We start from the raw sequence: 17,240 nt of genomic DNA, 5'->3' as shown, positions 1-17,240 counted from the left end.
GAGTGAGGTCAGTGGAGGGAGCACTGGAGGTACCTCTGAGCTCCCTCACTATGTCATCCCTCAACTCTCGGAGCTGTTCAGGACAAATCCTAACCTCTAGGGGCTGCTGAGGTGGTGGAACTGAAGAGGGTTCAGCTGAAGTAGATGGCTCAGCAGGAAATGAAGGACTAGATGTGGATGGAAAGGTGGAAGGATCTGTGGAGTGGTCTTGGTCATGGTCAGAGATAGGTGAGTGATGAGTAGTGGGATCAGATGGTGTAGATGTGGATGTCCTCCTAACCCAAACACCCTCCACCTTGTGGAAACCCATTCGGTGGAGAGTTCCCTCACCCATATGGTCTGTGTATCGGAGGGAGCGAGAGGGTTCTCCCTCAGGGATAGGGACTTCTAACTCCCTAAAAATGAGTGTGAAAAGCATACCATAAGGGAGACTTAACCTAGGTTTGTCTAGGGGTTCACAGATATAGCTATAGATAAGTTTGGGGAAGTTGATGGGAGTGTCATGTAGAATGTGGAACATTAAGCCTAGGTCTCTCTCAGAAATGAAGTCAAACCTACCGGGCTTAGGAAAGAGAGTCCTAGAAATGATACTTAGGAGGAGTCGCATTTCAGCTGAAAGCTGATTTGCAAATACCTCCTCTATGGGGGATTGAGGTGGGCTCCCTAAGATGGCCGTAAGGGCCTCAGTCCTATCAGTGGGATATGTGGGAGCAATCCCCTCTTGGGAGAGATGGAGGACTCGAGCAATGAAATCTTCCAAAATGGAAATAGAGACATTTGCTACAGTCCCTTGGATACCACCGCCACCCCGTGTGACGGTCCCATAAAATTTTCTAACTAACCCTGGGTATGTAGGGAGGTCAAGTGAACAAAAATACTCTAAGCCCTGGGCCCTAAGACGATGCCCTAAGGTGAACCCTTCCCGGGAGAGGAAGTGAAAGTTGACCTTCCTTCCGGTGGAGACAACCCTCCCGGTGCACAAATGCGAGGGAGTCGGCCTAGGCGGAGAGGGAACCGGAGGTGGTGGCCTCACAGGTTCATTCCGCGCCTTGTACCGTCTCTCGGCGCCGCACGCTGCAAGGGGTCTCTTCCCGCGAGAAACGACAGCTTTTCTAGGCATTTTCGACCTAACACGAGTGGAAACACGGAAAAAAAGGAAGAAACAATGGAGAAAGGACGAAGAAAGAGGTCGGAGACGACTCTAGGATTTTTGGAACAGTGGCAGCCGAAAAGAAAGTTTGGAAAAAATGTTTCGATTAGGGTTAAAAGACGGATTTCCGACCTCGAATGGACTCCAGTAAAGCGCGAGTCGACTCGACCTCGAGTCGACTCCTAAAAAAGCGCAAGTCGACTCGCCCATGAGTTGACTCTTAGATTCATTTGAGTCGACTCGAACTCTGGCACATAACCAAAAACTCAGTTAATTCTGTGCCAAAGGAGAGAGATATGGAAATGTTTAGAACTTAAGGAATGATTTGATGACCATAGACGAGAAATCCTATATCCAACATAAGCTAATCATCAAAATCAATGAATTAGAGGAGAGTATCACAAGAATGGATCAATCACTCCTAACCCTCTTCTAAGAATACAAAATCGATCTTCACTCAAGGGTTTTGTGAAGATATCAGCAAGTTGATCATCAGTACAAATAAATTCAAGCATCACATCACCATTTAACACATGATCTCTTATGAAGTGATGTCTTATCTCAATATGTTTAGTTCTTGAGTGCTGAATTGGATTTTTAGTTAGATTTATGACACTTATATTATCACAATTTATGGGAATCTTATCTTGTTTAATGCCATAATCTTCAAGTTGTTGCTTGATCCACAAAATTTGAGCACAACAACTTCCGACAGCAACATATTCGGCTTCCGCCATAGATAGTGCAACCGAGTTTTGTTTTTTGCTAAACCATAAAATTAAGTTCTCTCCTAAAAGTTGACATGACCCGCTGGTGCTTTTTCTATCAAGTTTACAACCAGCGAAGTCAGAATCAGTGTATCCTATTAAGTTTATGCTTGATTCTTTAGAGTACCATAGACCTATATTTTTTGTTCCTATTAGATATTTAAAAATTCTCTTAACGGCAATTAGGTGTGATTCCTTAGAATTAGATTGATATCTAGCACACATGCATACACTAAACATGATATTAGGTCCACTTGCTGTAAGATATAATAATGATCCTTTCATACCTCTATACAGCTTGTGATCTACTGATTTACCTGATCATTTTTGTCTAGTTTGCATGATGAGCTCATAGGAGTGCCAATTGACTTGTTTCCATCCATATCAAACTTCTTTAACATTTCCTTGATGTATTTAGCTTGATTGATGAAAATTCCTTCCTTAGATTGTTTGATTTGAAGTCCGAGGAAGTAGTTCAATTCTTCCATCATGCTCATCTCAAATTCATTCTGCATTAATTCAGCAAACTCTTCGCAAAGACGATTGTTAGTAGCACCGAAAATAATATCATCTACATAAATCTTCACTACTAACATATCTTTGTTTTCCTTTTTCAAAAATAGGGTTGTATCAATATTTCCTCTAGAAAATTTATGGTCTAATAGAAATTTGCTAAGTCTTTCATACCATGCTCTAGGAGCTTGTTTTAAACCATAAAGTGCTTTATTTAGTTTATAAACATGATTGGGGTATTGATGACTCTCAAAATCAGGAGGTTGCTATACATAAACCTCCTCATTAATATACCCATTCAAGAAGGCACTTTTTACATCCATTTGAAATAATTTGAAATCTTTAAAACATGCAAATGTTAGTAACAGTCTAATTGCTTCAAGTCTAACCACAGGAGCAAAGGTCTCATCAAAATCTATACCTTCTGCTTGATTATAACCCTTTGCTACTAGTCTAGCCTTGTTCCTAACCATAACTCAATTTTCATCAAGTTTATTTTTGTATATCCATTTAGTTTCAATTATTGAATATTTATTGGGTCTTTCTACTAAGTTCCATACTTTGTTTCTTGTAAATTGGTTTAGTTCCTCTTGCATAGCATTAATCCAATTTACATCATTTTCAGCTTCTTCAATATTTTTAGGTTCTAAATGTGAAACAAATGCTAGATGATTATTTAAGTTTCTAAGAGAGGCTCTAGTTCTAACAGATTGAGATGGATCATCTAAGATTAACTCTTTAGGGAGACCGTGAGCATACCTCCAAGCTTTTGTAAGCCCAGTTCGGCAATTACCTCTTGGCTTGTTGAAGTTTCTTCAACTAGCTTGGGTTCATCCTCTTGTAGAGTCATGTGATCCATCTTTTCCTCAAGTATTCCTGCATCATCATCAAAAGCTGCTCTCTTGCTAGAGGAAGAATCATTAGTCTCATAAAAAATAACATGAATAGATTCTTCAATAACGAGGGTTCTTTTGTTGAACACTCTATATACCCTACTTGATGTAGAATATCCCAAAAAGATACCTTCATTAGATTTAGAATTAAATTTTTTTAAATTATCTTTGCCATTGTTATGAATAAAACACCTACAACCAAAGACATGAAAGTAATTTACTTTGGGCTTCTATCTCTCCAAAGTTCATAGGGTGTTTTCTTTATAATTGGTCTCAATAAAACTCTATTTAGTATATAACATGATGTGTTAATAGCCTCACCCCAAAAGTACTTTGGGAGATCACTTTCACATAACATGGTCCTAGCCATTTTCTCTAGGATTCTATTCTTTCTTTCCACCACTCCATTTTGTTGTGGAGTCCTAGGTGCAGAAAAATTATGAGTTATCCCCTTTTTACTACAGAATTTTTCAAATAGATGATTTTCAAATTTCGTTCCATGATCACTCCTAATAAATATAACTGAAGCATTTCTTGCATTAGTCACTTGCCTATGGAATTTCTTAAATACTGAAAATGCTTCATCTTTACGAGCTAAAAATATGACCCATGTGTATCTAGAGAAATCATCTACAATGACAAGACCATACTTATTTCCACCAAGGCTTGTGGTCCTAGTTGGTCCAAAAAGATCCATATGAAGTAGCTCAAGAGGTCTAGTAGTAGAGACACGATTTATAGATTTAAAAGAACTTGTAGATTGTTTGCCAAATTGACACGCTTTACAAATTTTATTTTTCTCAAATTTTAGCTTTGGCAAACCAATCATAGAATCTCTTTTAACTAATTTAGATATAGTATCAATACTTGCATGACCTAATTTACGGTGCCATAACCAACTTGCATCATTGACCTTAGTATCACTAGCTACTAAACAGCGGCTATTTTTAGCAAGATCTTCAAGGTCTACTACATAAACATTGCCGCATCTTAGTCCTTTGAACACTAAGCTATTGTCAATTGAGTTGGTTATGATGCATAAAGATGGCTTAAACAGAACATCAAAACCTCTATCACATAATTGACTAACGCTAAGTAAGTTATGCTTAAGACCATCTACAAACCGAACATTAATAATAAAGGTTGAAGGGGTGATTTGTATTTTACCGATACCAATGATGTGACCTTGGTTATTGTCTCCAAAAGTCACCGCACCTTCTTTTTTAGACTCTAGGGTGAAGAATTGCTCCTTGTCACCCGTCATGTGTCTTGAGCAGCCACTATCCAAGTACCCACAGTTTTTATTGAGCTTGGCTGCAAGACACTCCTACACAAAGAAAATCATACAATTTTAGGTACCCAAGTTTTCTTGGGTCCTTCAAGGTTAGTTATGTTGGTTCCTTTTGGAACCCAAATTTTTTTAATCTTTCTTTTAGCTTCAGTTTTTCTATGGTTACATACATTAGCTTTATGTCCTACTCCACCACAACAAAAACAGGTTACATTTTTAGTTTTACTTTCACCGGCTTTTACAAAAAAGTTTTTAAGAAATTTTTGCTTGTACTTAGGCTTATATCCTAAACCGACTCTATTAAATACAGCTCTTTGACTATTAAGAATCATTTCTAGTTTTTCAGAACTATAGGTAAACTTCTCAACTATAGGTTTATATTTTTCAAGTTCTTTTGTTAAGTTTAGTTTTTCTATTTTTAGTAAGTTTAAATCTTTTGTAAGGTTATCTTTTAGAGTTTGAATACTATATTTAAGTTCTGAAATTTCCTTAGTTAGTCTTTCTTTATCTTTAATTAAGGTACCAGTTTTTTGAGTTAGCAATTGGTTACTTGTTTTAAGTTTTAAGTTTTTTTTGACGATGGAGTCCTTATCCTTAATCAATTTATCATTTTTATAAATGTAGGATTGATTAGTTAGCTTCAATTCTTTGTTTTTAAGGTTTATTGACTTATATTCATCCATTAGTTCATTAAAGGCATCATACAATTGATAAGTGCTTAATAATTTATAATTTAGTTATCTTTTCATAGCACTTATCAATGTTCCTAAACTGATAAATATATATTTTACCATGAAATTGAATAAACATTGAAACAAATTTAAAATATGGTAAGAAGTAAATAATTCTTTTCTTAAAACAGACTCTGGACTTGTCTCTCTCCTGGTTGCGATCTTTCATGAAAACATATAAGGAGAAGATTGTATTTACCCGGTTCGGTAACCTGATGGAATTGTAATCAAGCTAAGGGTATAATTAAATGGGTTTTGGTCCTGATTAGATTGAAAGTTATAATTAATTATTTTTGTATTGGGAAAAGGTTTGAATAACCCTTTTTATTAAGTCACATTCTTGTTTATTTTATCTGATCGAGTTAAGTTTGAAGCAGTTTAGCGAGAATTAAATTTAAATGACATTGGACTCGAGGACAAGTCAACATCATGAACCACCTCAAATCCAAAGCCAATTCCTCTATCCTTCCCAGATTAGCAGCCATCCAATAGACTTTCCATTCTTTCCTTCACAACGCTGAAATAGGGAGACTCTTTGATGCCGATGATTCGAATCGTCCCCCACCAAAGCAACCCGATTCTCCATCCTCGCTTCAAAACAACGGGACCTCGTATCAGCCGCGCGCCAGATCCACCTATTCGGCATCGTCTTCATCTCCGGCCCTTCTTCCGCCCGTGACGCAGCCCATTCCACCTTCCAGCCAGCCGAGCGTCTTCCACATCCAAGAGTCCGGATTCCCAGCTCCAAGCCGTGATCTGCTCCTTCCAGCTCGCGTCCCTCCTTCCTGCAACCCAGCATCCCGTTCTTCATCATCACCGTTCGCGTCTCCTTCGGATTCAAGATCCCCAAATCCCGGATGACCCCACCTCCGCTGCTCTTCTCCCTTCCGCATTCACTAGCATCTGCAATCAAGCCCGAGATCCAGCCATATACGCCCTTCATCATCTTCGTCCGCGATCTGCCCCCCAGCATCACGCCCCTTAATCATCAGCCCATGATCCATTCCCCCTTCCCGAATGAGCACCCCGGACAATCCTCTTCACGGATCCATCGCTGGCTGATCCATAAAAGGAGGAAGAGCAGAGGAGGAAGGGGGCTCTCTGGGGGAAGCTCGGTTCGAAAGAAATAGGGGAGACCCTGTTTCGGTGAAGAGAAGAAGAGAGCCGAGAAGGAGAGAAAAGAAATAAAAAAAAATAAAGAAAGGAGCGGGGGGAGAGAGAGTATTTTGGATATTTTGGGAATAGAGGGAGCCGAATGGGAGCGGAAGACTTTCATTTGAAGATGGGAGGTCGTCCGGAAGCCATGCTCGGCTAAACGTCCAATCTAGGGCTGGATGAAGCCCTAGCAATGTATCAGGGCAATTGTAGTTCTTACTTTTTTATTATTTTAGAGCTTGTTTAAATTCTTATTTTCAATGAAATATTCCTTTATGATATTTAAACTTTGAGCATGCTAGTTACTAATCATGTTTGCTAAAGTAGTCTAAGATGATCCATGCCTAGGAAGATGAAGTGTGCTGCATCCTAGATTAACATACTTAGGTAGACACTTCATGCTACACCGAAGATGGATCTTCCTAACACTCTTTAAGATTTTATTTTAAAAGGCTTGTAGCCAAATTGCATGCCTCTCCAAAAGACAAAAATTAAGAACACAGTCCTTGATACAATGCTATGTGGTGGATTTCAAACCCTAGATCTATTTACTCTGATAAATTTCAATTCGCACTCATAGTTTAATTTAGTTAAATCAAGTTAGCAAATCCTTCTTCTTGATTTATTTTTAAAAGAAAAATAACTTATTCTTCAATCCCTGTGGACCGACACCCGTAATCACTATCCTACAGGATACGTGCTATTGCGTGGTTTATTTTTAAAATTGAAAGAACCGATCAATTTTTGGCGTCGTTGCCGGAGATTGCTAGCATAGTTATATAATTAATTAATTAAAAAAACTTTCAATATATATATATATACATCTATTTTTCCTATTATTTTCTATTATTGTTACTTTTCTTATCTCCTTTTTCTCTTCTACTAATTTTTTTTAATTTTTCTTTTGGTCTTATTTGATCAGGAATCGAAGGAAAAATCTGGGATGATCAAAAGGAGAATAGCTGGAAAAAGAATGCTGTAAAGTTTTGCCTAAAAAATACAGTTCATCTATTCAAGGCAAGTAGTTTTTAAGTGGGACCTTTGCGAACGCATCGTGACCCCTCCACTTACCTGGGAGCTTACCTGGTCAACTCGGTTCATTAGACCGGATTGGAGGCTTAGGTGCCCTCTTCAGACCAGTTAGAAGCTGTCTAGCGATTTTAGGGCAAAAACAAGGATTGATGTGTTTTTCTTTCATTGCATGCTTGACTGATCAAGTACTAGTGTATGCAAGGGAGTCGTTCTAGAGTACGTGGCCTATTACCTTTTGATACTGAAATAGAACGGACCCTTAGAAATATTCGAGCTGAGATCAGAACATTACAATCATCCTCACCTCCTGAGATGGCTGAAGAACAACCCAAACTCCTAAGGGAGTACTTTACTCCCACCATTTACACTTCTCCATCTTGCATTCGATTGCCTGAAGTAGCAGCTGTATAATATGAAATAAAGTCTAGTGTGATCCAAATGCTCCCATCTTTTTATGGGCTCACCAATGAAGACCCATATAAACACCCAGATGAATTTCTTGAGATTTGCACCACTATCAAGATTCAGAATTTCACTGATGATGCTCTAAAACTTAGATTATTCCCCTTCTCCCTTAAAACTTAGAGCCAAGCAATGGCTGAATTCTTTAGAAGCTAATTCGATTCATTCCTGGGATCAAATGCAACAAGAATTTCTTAAAAAGTACTTTTCCATAGGAAGAACGAACCAGTTTAGACGTGCCATTACAAGCTTCTCCCAAACCGAGGGAGAAGAATTTCATGAAACTTGGAAGAGATTTTAGGACCTAATCCGTCAATGCCCACATCATCAAATACCTAAATGGCAGCTAGTGCAATATTTCTATGATAGATTGACTGAACGAAATCGTCAGATGATCGATGCCGCATGCGGGGGGACATTCATGCTTCAAAATGAGCATGAAGCATGGTAATTATTTGAAAATCTTAATGAAAACTCCCTCCACCATGCTTCCTGTTTTCGTTAAGCTGGTGGGAACCCGCCCATGCCATAGAAAATATAAAAAATTTCAGATGGTAATTATTTCTTTCTCGTTAAGCATGGTAATTATTTAAAAAATTTCAGATGGCAACGGAAGAGGCATGCGCGGGATCAATCGTTCATCCTATGAACGTTGTTTAAAAACTGTTCGTAGATAGATTAGAATTAAAACTTTTAAAACTATTATGAAGATTAGATCTTCACCTTGTGCGGGTAGATGATCACCACAAACTGAAGTTCGTGGTTTAGGAGGATGGTTCGCTTGAAACCGTTCACGCGTCCGGCCTCTACGGGTATCCACACAAAGTAGAGATCCGATTAAAGCTTCCTTGTCTCCCCGGGGTGCTAGCTCCCTTGCAGAGACAACTTTGGATGGCTGATGTCCTCCCTTTGAATCAACCCATGATTGTGCTTGGGAGGAGAAAGAAGAAGGATGAAGTTTGAAGAAGAATCAAAGCCCCTGCAGCATACTTCCTTTTCCCTGCGTTGGAACCAAGGAGGAGGGAAGAAGATGGCCGCCAAGCTTTCTTTTCTTCTCACCTTGCTTGCGGCTGAAAACCAAGGGGAGAAAGGGTGGCCACAAGTTGGAGAGTGAGAGGGCTTCAAATGAATGCCCTAGGGTGCCGCCCACTTCTCCTTTTAAAGGCATGAAGGGCTCCTACAAATTAGGAGCCCTTGATCTTTTTCCAAGAGGGGCGCCGGCCCCTCTTGTGTTGCCGTACCAAGGATGCGCCCCTCCCTCATGGTTAACCCTAATCCTCATTAAGTAAGGATTGGGAGGCCCTAATGTGGCTAAGCTCTAATCTAATTAGGCTTAGTCCAAGGGTGAACTAATTTTGGGTTTGATCCATGCAATGTCCTAATCCAATTAGAACTCAATGAATCATGACTCAATTGAACCCTTCAATCCTAATCTAATTAGGAGTCATTAGATTAATAATTAATTGGGACTTAAGAAATTCTAATCCAATTAGGATTTATTTAATTTTAGTCCTATTCCAATTAGGACTCTTCTTTGAATCCAAAGTCCTAATCCAATTAGGAATTCTAGGAATCCTATTCTAAGTAGGAATCCAAATTGAATTCAAAATCCTAATCTAATTAGGATTGTAGGAATCCTACTCCAAGTAGGACTCCCAGTCCTAGTCCAAGTAGGATTCCCAGTCTTAATCCAATTAAGACTCTAGGAATCCTACTCCAAGTAGGATTCGTGTTCCAAGTCCAATTAATCAATTCCCATTGTTCCTTCTTCAATTTGATTATCAATCGAATTGATTACTCGTGATTCATAATCACATTTCAACCATCGGATCGGTCAATACCTCTAGTGTGTGTGACCCCATAGATTCTATTCTGACTAGTAGTAAGATATATTGCGATCTCTATCACAATATCATTGAAAATATCTTTCAATGGGTTGGAACAGTTCCAACTCAACTCATCAGGATTTATCGATCATCAAGATATTTCCTGTAAGTCTCACCATCCACCAGTGACACCTAGCAGCATGTAGTGGCTACCCAGCAGAATGGAATGATGAACCTCTAGGTGCAGTTATCATATGATACAGTCCTTCTATCGTAGATCCCTACAGGACGGAGGTCATGGACAACTCGTCATACCCCATCGTCTGTCATATGTCAAGATTTATTCAACTTAAGCTCGAGAGTGGAAAACTCTTTCTCCACTGTGCTTACTGCCCCGGCCGAGGTCTTACGAACTCAGTCTCATAAATCACATAGGATCTCTCCTTATCTACCAAGGTCGATAGATTCCATATAGGTGCATACCTTACTCCTACAGTGAACCTACTGCAGCCAATCTACACTGCATGGACCCATATGTTTAGAGACCATGTATATGTGCAGTCAAACTACAATAACCTCACTGTGAGTAGCCGAAGCACTGCAGGTCAAAGGACCAGTCATACTACTGCAACATCAAGCAAGTCACTGACGAGTGGATAGACATCCAAGTGACTTCTTGTCTTGGTCACGCTTAGTACCCTTGTTCTCTAACAATCACTTGCACAATTGCTCCAGTGTCCCTACACTGTGGACTCAAGACTCGTCCATCAAAGAAAGCAATATGTGCACTAATCTCAGCGGATCAATCACTGTCCTCGTGATGATCCATCTATCAGGAGCAATTCAGGAATTAATCACCAATGACACATGCCTCAAATTCTCAACTCTTGATAATATGCGTCATCATCTTATTAATTCCTTGGACGATTCATGGACACATAAGAGCATGAATGAAAAAAATGCCCAACTTAATTAGGTCAAGTACAAATTTATGTTCCAGAATAAAATAATGCGTCAGCCAAATTGGCTTCTAGGGCATACTTCTAATACAAGCACCCTCGAGTTCTCAAAGAAAAGGGACCATTTTTGAAATAAGTCATTCTATGGACCTGTCTAGCAAGGTAGATGCATTGTCCCATAAGATTGACCAATTGATGATAGGAGGACATTTCATTAACTCTTCCCAAGCACAAGTGTGTACTATCTGTTCTAACCCATCCCACCCTATTCATAAGTGCCCCTCAGTGCCCCAATTCATCGAACTCGTGCAAGAACACATCAATGCTGCTCAAACACAGCCCAGACTGGGTAATGACCCATTTTCCAATACATATAACCCAGGATGGCGGAATCATCCAAACTTTTCTTGGAAGCAGCAAGCTTCAAATACTGCCCAACCCTACTTCCAAAATTTTCAAAACCCTTAGAGTTTTCAAACCCCACAAAATATTCATCCCTACCGTCCCTCGACTCAATTTCAACACACTCCTCCTCCACCCCAAAGAAACACAGCTTTTGAGGAGAAAGTGTTGAATGCCCTTCAAGGTTTGGAAACCATTACACAATTGGTGCACTCTCGCATGCAATCAATCGCCAAGCTAGAATCCCAAATGGGGCAACTAGCTAATGCACTTGTGGAGTGATTGATTAAAATTCTATTTGATTTTGATGAGCTCAAAGCATTTGAGTATATCTTTTGCTTACTAATGAATCCAATTGAGTGTTTGATCGGTTATTTCAACTTTGAAAATAAAACCACGCAATAGCACGTATCCTGTAGGATAGTGATTACGGGTGTCGGTCCACAGGGATTGAAGAATAAGTTATTTTTCTTTTAAAAATAAATCAACAAGAAGGATTTGCTAACTTGATTTAACTAAATCAAACTATGAGTACGGATTGAAATTTTATCAAAGTAAATAGATCTAGGGTTTGGAATCCACCACATAGCATTGCATCAAGGATTGTGTTCTTAATCTTATCTTTTGGAGAGGCATGCAATTTTGGCTACAAGCCTTATAAAATAAAAGCATAAAGAGTTTTAGGAAGATCCATCTTCAGTATAGCATGAAGTGTCTACCTAAGTATGCTAATCTAGGGTGTAGCACATCTCATCTTCCTAGGCATGGATCATCTTAGACTACTTTAGCAACATGAATAGTAAATGGCATGCTCAAGGTTTAAACATCATAAAATAATTTTTCATTGAGAATGAGAATTTAAACAAACTCCAAAAAGATTAAAAGAGTAAGAACTACAATGCCCTGTTACATTGCTAGGGCTTCATCCAGCCCTAGACTAGGTGTTCAGCCGCGCATGGTGGCCGGATGTCCTTCCATCTTCAAATGAAAGCCTTCACCTCTCATTCTTCCCAGAATAACACAAACTCTTCTCTTTCCTCCCCTCTCTCTTCTTTTTTTTTATTTCTTTCTCTCGGCTGGTGGCTTCTTCTTCTTCACCGAAACAGGGGTTCTCCCCTGTTTTCTTTCTTCTCAACCGAGCTCTCTCCTTTCCAAGCCGACGGCCACCCTCTTTATACCCATTCTCCCCCTTGATGGATCCACTGAGAGCGCGCTGGAGATGCGGATGTGAGATCACGGGATGCCCGGACGCGGAGGAGGCTGGGATCACGGAAAGAAGGCTGGGCTCTTGATGCGGCTCGGAACGCACGCGGTTGATGGCGGAGCTAGATCTCGGCTGCGAGCTGCATCACCGGCGGAGGAAGAGGCGGAGATGCTGGGATTTTGACTGCTAGGAGTGGATCGTTGATCTCGGATCTCGCTCGGAACGGCAGCTGTGAGGAGGCGGGGATGCAGGTGGATGCCTGATGCGTGGCTGGCTGGAGACGTGAGGCGTGCCGGCACGATCTCTGCTGATCTGGTCGCGATTGGGAGCTGAGATCTGGGACGCCTCGGCTGTGGAAGGAAATCCGGATGGCCGGAGATGTGCTGCAGACTTGAATTGCGCCATGGATGCGTTGAAGACGCTTCAGACGAACGCCTGATTCGCTGGATTGCATCGCGGGATGAAGAGGCGGGGTCATCCGAGATTTGGGATCTTGAATCCGGAGGAGACGCGGACGGTGATGGCGAGAATCGGGAGGCTGGGTCGATTTGGAAATCTCCCTTGTTTCAGTGCTGCATTGGGGCCGGCTGGGAGGGAGATGAGCTTTGTTTTGAAGCAAAGGAAAAACGTGTGGATTTGAGCCTGGGAGATTTGCTGGATACGGGGGATGATGAATCGCATGAGGATTCATCTGGGAAGCTTGGATTGGCTTGGATAGTGGAGAAAATCTGGGAAGGATAGGGAAGGATACGGCTGAGCTGGGAGATGGTCCGAAACAGGGGAAGAGAAGAGGAGAAGAATGATGCGGAAGATGAATACGGGCGTGAGTGAATTTTATTATTATTATTTTTTAGAGAGATGGTTGGGGTCCACTCGGGTAGGTTGGGAGGGCTCTGTTTTGCTAAGTTGGGAAGCCTGGTGCACACGGGAAAGATGACGTGGACAAAGGAATGGATAGCTTTATGCACATGTGGAAGAAAGTAATCCACACATGAAACAGATTGGGACTAATTCGTGAATGGGGTGACTCGACCTGCACACACATTAAACTAAATCGATATAGAAAATTAAACCAAACTTGAATTACCGCTAATAATTTATTAAAATGAAATGACGAGGGGAAACATATTTTCTTCTGTTAATATTTAAAATATGTGTATAACAATAATAATAAGTGCTATGTAAAATAGATAAATTTGTACATTAATTAGCACTTATCACACCCCCAAACCTACATTTTGCTAGTCCTCGAGCAAAATAGAAGAGAAATTAACTCACTTTCGCAGGAATCGCGATTGTATTTACCATATGCAACAAGGCTTTAAACCCCTAGGTTACCCTAGTGGACGAGTTATAGTCTCGTGAGGGTTTCCAGTGAAGATACCCACAAACTTCAATATCATTTATTGTTATGATTAATTTGTTGTTGTTGTTGTTGTTTTTTTTTTTTTTAATTTGATTGATGAAACTTCAAATTCCAAGTGCATACTAGCTAGAAAAAAAACTTTTTTTTTAATTAAAATCTAATTTAAGATACATAAATGATAAGAATTTCAAAGCACACACGGTTTTATTTACTAAGTCAGCCCAAATTCTAGATTAGTATACAATCTAAGTTAAAGTCATTAAGTTTCCGTTTAGGGAGTTGTAAGACTTATTTATACTGGAGTGCTCGGTGAAATCTGGACCGTACACAAGCTAAGGGTTCGGATCTCCAAAATATTGTTAATACTAGTAGTTTCCAAGGATTGGTCGAAAAGACCTACTCACTGATTCAAAATCATCTTATCTGCAGGATTTCGAGAGTTGTGGATGTTTACTTTAGTACCTCACGGGCTTTATCTGTAATATTCTAGTTTACTCGAGTTTTTACAACGACGGCTTTCACACTATTGTCTTTTCGGTCAATACAACATTTTTTTTTCTTTTTTTTTTAAAAAAAGATATATAAATTGTGCACTTTTACTCTTGTGGTGATTTCTCCGTGTAACGAGCAATCAGTCGACAACTCTCACACCAGTTGGCATAAGGTGTCGGGCATCAAGACTCCCCTACGGACTTATGCTCGGAGTCCTCATCACAAGCCCACTTGATCTTTGACAATAGGTAGCCCTTTTCGATGTTCCTGACTAAATCCATTTTTATTGATGTTTTTTTTTTTTTTTGGATTAGATAAGTATGATTCATCAGGGTCCAAGGTTGCTACCATACTCTCAACATAATGTCGAGCCTAGACCTTAGAAGAGTCGGCCAGTGTGTAGTGAAATTCCAAAGTATTAATTAGCTTACAACTCCCCAAGAGAGACTTAATAAAAAGAACTTAAATTTGTATTACTTCCGACTAGTCATTGGGCTTTTTAGATTTTATATACCTTGTGTGTTTAGCATTCTCGCATTAATGTATAGAAATGAGGTTTTTTTTATAAAAAAACAAAAAAAAATTTTTAATTAATTTTTTTTAATTATTATTATTATTTTATAAAAAATGAAAATGAACACATTTTTTTTAAAAAAAGATATTTTTATTTTTTTATTTTTTTATTTCTTTTGATAAACCTGACATTATGAAGTGAAAACGAATGCAAGAGATGCAAACAAAACAAAAAATGAAAAAATACTTAAAAATACCCCCAAACCTAAACCTAACATTGTCCTCAATGTTAAAGAAATCTAAGAGAATTGGGTTGCCTCCCAACAAGCGCTAAGTTTATTGTCTTCAGCCAGACATAGTGAGATAGTTTTTGCATCTCCTTCTATGAGGTCATCTATTTTGTCTATCATAAAACACTCAATTTCCCTTGCGGGTTGGTCGGCCGCATTGAACACATTTAATTTTACCTTCATGTTCCCAAATGATATGTTCATTACCCCTGTTCTACAATTGATGCATGCATTGGCTGTTGCTAAAAAGGGCCGCCCAAGGATCACGGGGATTTGTTTATTAGGATTGGGCTCATGTTCCATATCAAGGACAATGAAATCTACTGGAAAATAGAATTTATCTACCTTGACAAGAACATCTTCAATTATCCCACGTGGTGTTTTTACAGATCGATCAGCCAATTGAAGGGATACCGAGGTTGGTTTTAACTCACCTAAACCAAGTTTCTCATAAACTGAATAAGGTAAAAGGTTGACACTTGCCCCTAGATCTAAGAGTGCTCGATCAATGAAATTATTTCCTAAGACACAGGAGATGGTGGGAGCACCAGGATCTTTGAATTTTGGAGGGGTGTTGTGTTGGAGAATAGAACTCACTTGCTCAGTTAGGAAGACCTTTTTAGGCACATGTGTCCTAGATTTTCGCTTTTGTGTACAAAGGTCTTTGAGAAATTTGGCATAGGAGGGAACTTGTCTGATGGCATCAAGGAGTGGGAGGTTAATTTTAACTTGTTTGAAGACCTCCATCATCTCTTCTAATGAAGTTCCCTTTTTGCCAAATGGAGAGGGTGAAGTAAGAGCTTCAGGATATGGGGCCTTTGGGATATGAGTTTTGGCAGAAGGTGGACTAGGTGAAGAAGAAGAAGAAGGTTTTTCATTTGACACATTTCTATCCTCTTCTTCATCTTCCTTATTGTTGTCCTCCCCAATCTTATTGTCTACTACACGTCCACTCCTTAGGGTAGTCAAAGCATTGGCTTGTTCATGATGAATTGCATTTAGTTGATTTTCTTGAGCCATGTATTATCCCCTAGGATTACTTAGTGGTTGGCTTGGAAGCTTTCCTTCCTCTCGCTTGTTTAGTGCATTAGCTAGTTGACCCATTTGGGATTCTAGCTTGGCGATTGATTGCGTATGAGAGTGCACTAATTGTGTAATGGTTTCCAAACCTTGAAGGGCGTTCAACACTTTCTCCTCAAAGGCTGTGTTTCTTTGGAGTGGAGGAGAAGTGTGTTGAAATTGAGTCGAGGGACGGTAGGGATGAATATTTTGTTGGGTTTGAAAATTCTGAGGATTTTGAAAATTTTGGGAATAGGGTTGGGCTGTGTTCGAAGCTTGCTGCTTCCAAGAAAAGTTTGGATGATTTCGCCATCCCGGGTTATATGTATTGGAAAATGGGTCATTACCCGGTCTAGGCAGTGTTTGAGCAGCATTGATTTGTTCTTGCACGAGTTCGGAGAAATTGGGGCGCTGAAGGGCACTCATGAATAGGGTGGAATGGGCTAGAACAAATAGTACACACTTGTGCTTGGGAAGAGTTCATGTAATGCCCACCTGTCATCAGTTGGTCAATCTTATGGGATAATGCATCTACCTTGCTAGACAGGTCCATAGAATGACTTATTTCACAAATGATCCCTTTTCTTTGAGAACTCGGGGGTGCTTGACGAGAACATGAAGCATGGTGGAGGAGGGAGTTTTCATTTAGATTTTCAAATAATTTCCATACTTCATGCTCATTTTGAAGCATGAATGTCCCCCCACATGCGGCATCAATCATCTGACGGTTTCGTTCAGTCAATCCGTCATAGAAGTATTGCACTAGCTGCCACTTAGGTATTTGATGATGTGGGCATTTACGGATTAGGTCCCGAAATCTCTCCCAAGTTTCATGAAATTCTTCTCCCTTAGTTTGGGAGAAGCTTGTGATAGCACGTCTAAACTGGTTCGTTCTTCCTATGGGAAAGTATTTTTTTAAGAATTCTTGTTGCATTTGACCCTAGGAATGAATCGAGTTGGCTTCTAAAGAATTCAACCATTGCTTGGCTCTATCTTTAAGGGAGAAGGGGAATAATCTAAGTTTCAGAGCATCATCAGTGAAATTCTGAATCTTGACAGTGGTGCAAATCTCAAGGAATTCATCTAGGTGTTTATATGGATCTTCATTGGTGAGCCCATAAAAAGATGGAAGCAT

The 17,240-nt window shown here is 39.7% G+C and overlaps 2 non-coding genes across 2 annotated transcripts; one reads left to right on the top strand and one right to left on the bottom strand.

Moving 5' to 3' along the window:
* Positions 1–8,221: 8,221 nt before the first annotated feature.
* LOC120108180 lies at positions 8,222–8,327 on the bottom strand. Its single transcript, XR_005509659.1, has one exon. It is a non-coding gene; the product is annotated as a small nucleolar RNA R71 (small nucleolar RNA).
* Positions 8,328–16,884: 8,557 nt separating this feature from the next.
* Positions 16,885–16,990, top strand: LOC120108184. The gene has a single exon (XR_005509663.1). It is a non-coding gene; the product is annotated as a small nucleolar RNA R71 (small nucleolar RNA).
* Positions 16,991–17,240: the final 250 nt, after the last annotated feature.

Source organism: Phoenix dactylifera, unplaced genomic scaffold, assembly GCF_009389715.1.
Source record: "Phoenix dactylifera cultivar Barhee BC4 unplaced genomic scaffold, palm_55x_up_171113_PBpolish2nd_filt_p 001207F, whole genome shotgun sequence".
Taxonomy (NCBI): Eukaryota; Viridiplantae; Streptophyta; class Magnoliopsida; order Arecales; family Arecaceae; genus Phoenix; species Phoenix dactylifera.
Note: the sequence above shows the minus strand (reverse complement) of the source record. Positions and strands in the feature narration are given on the sequence as shown.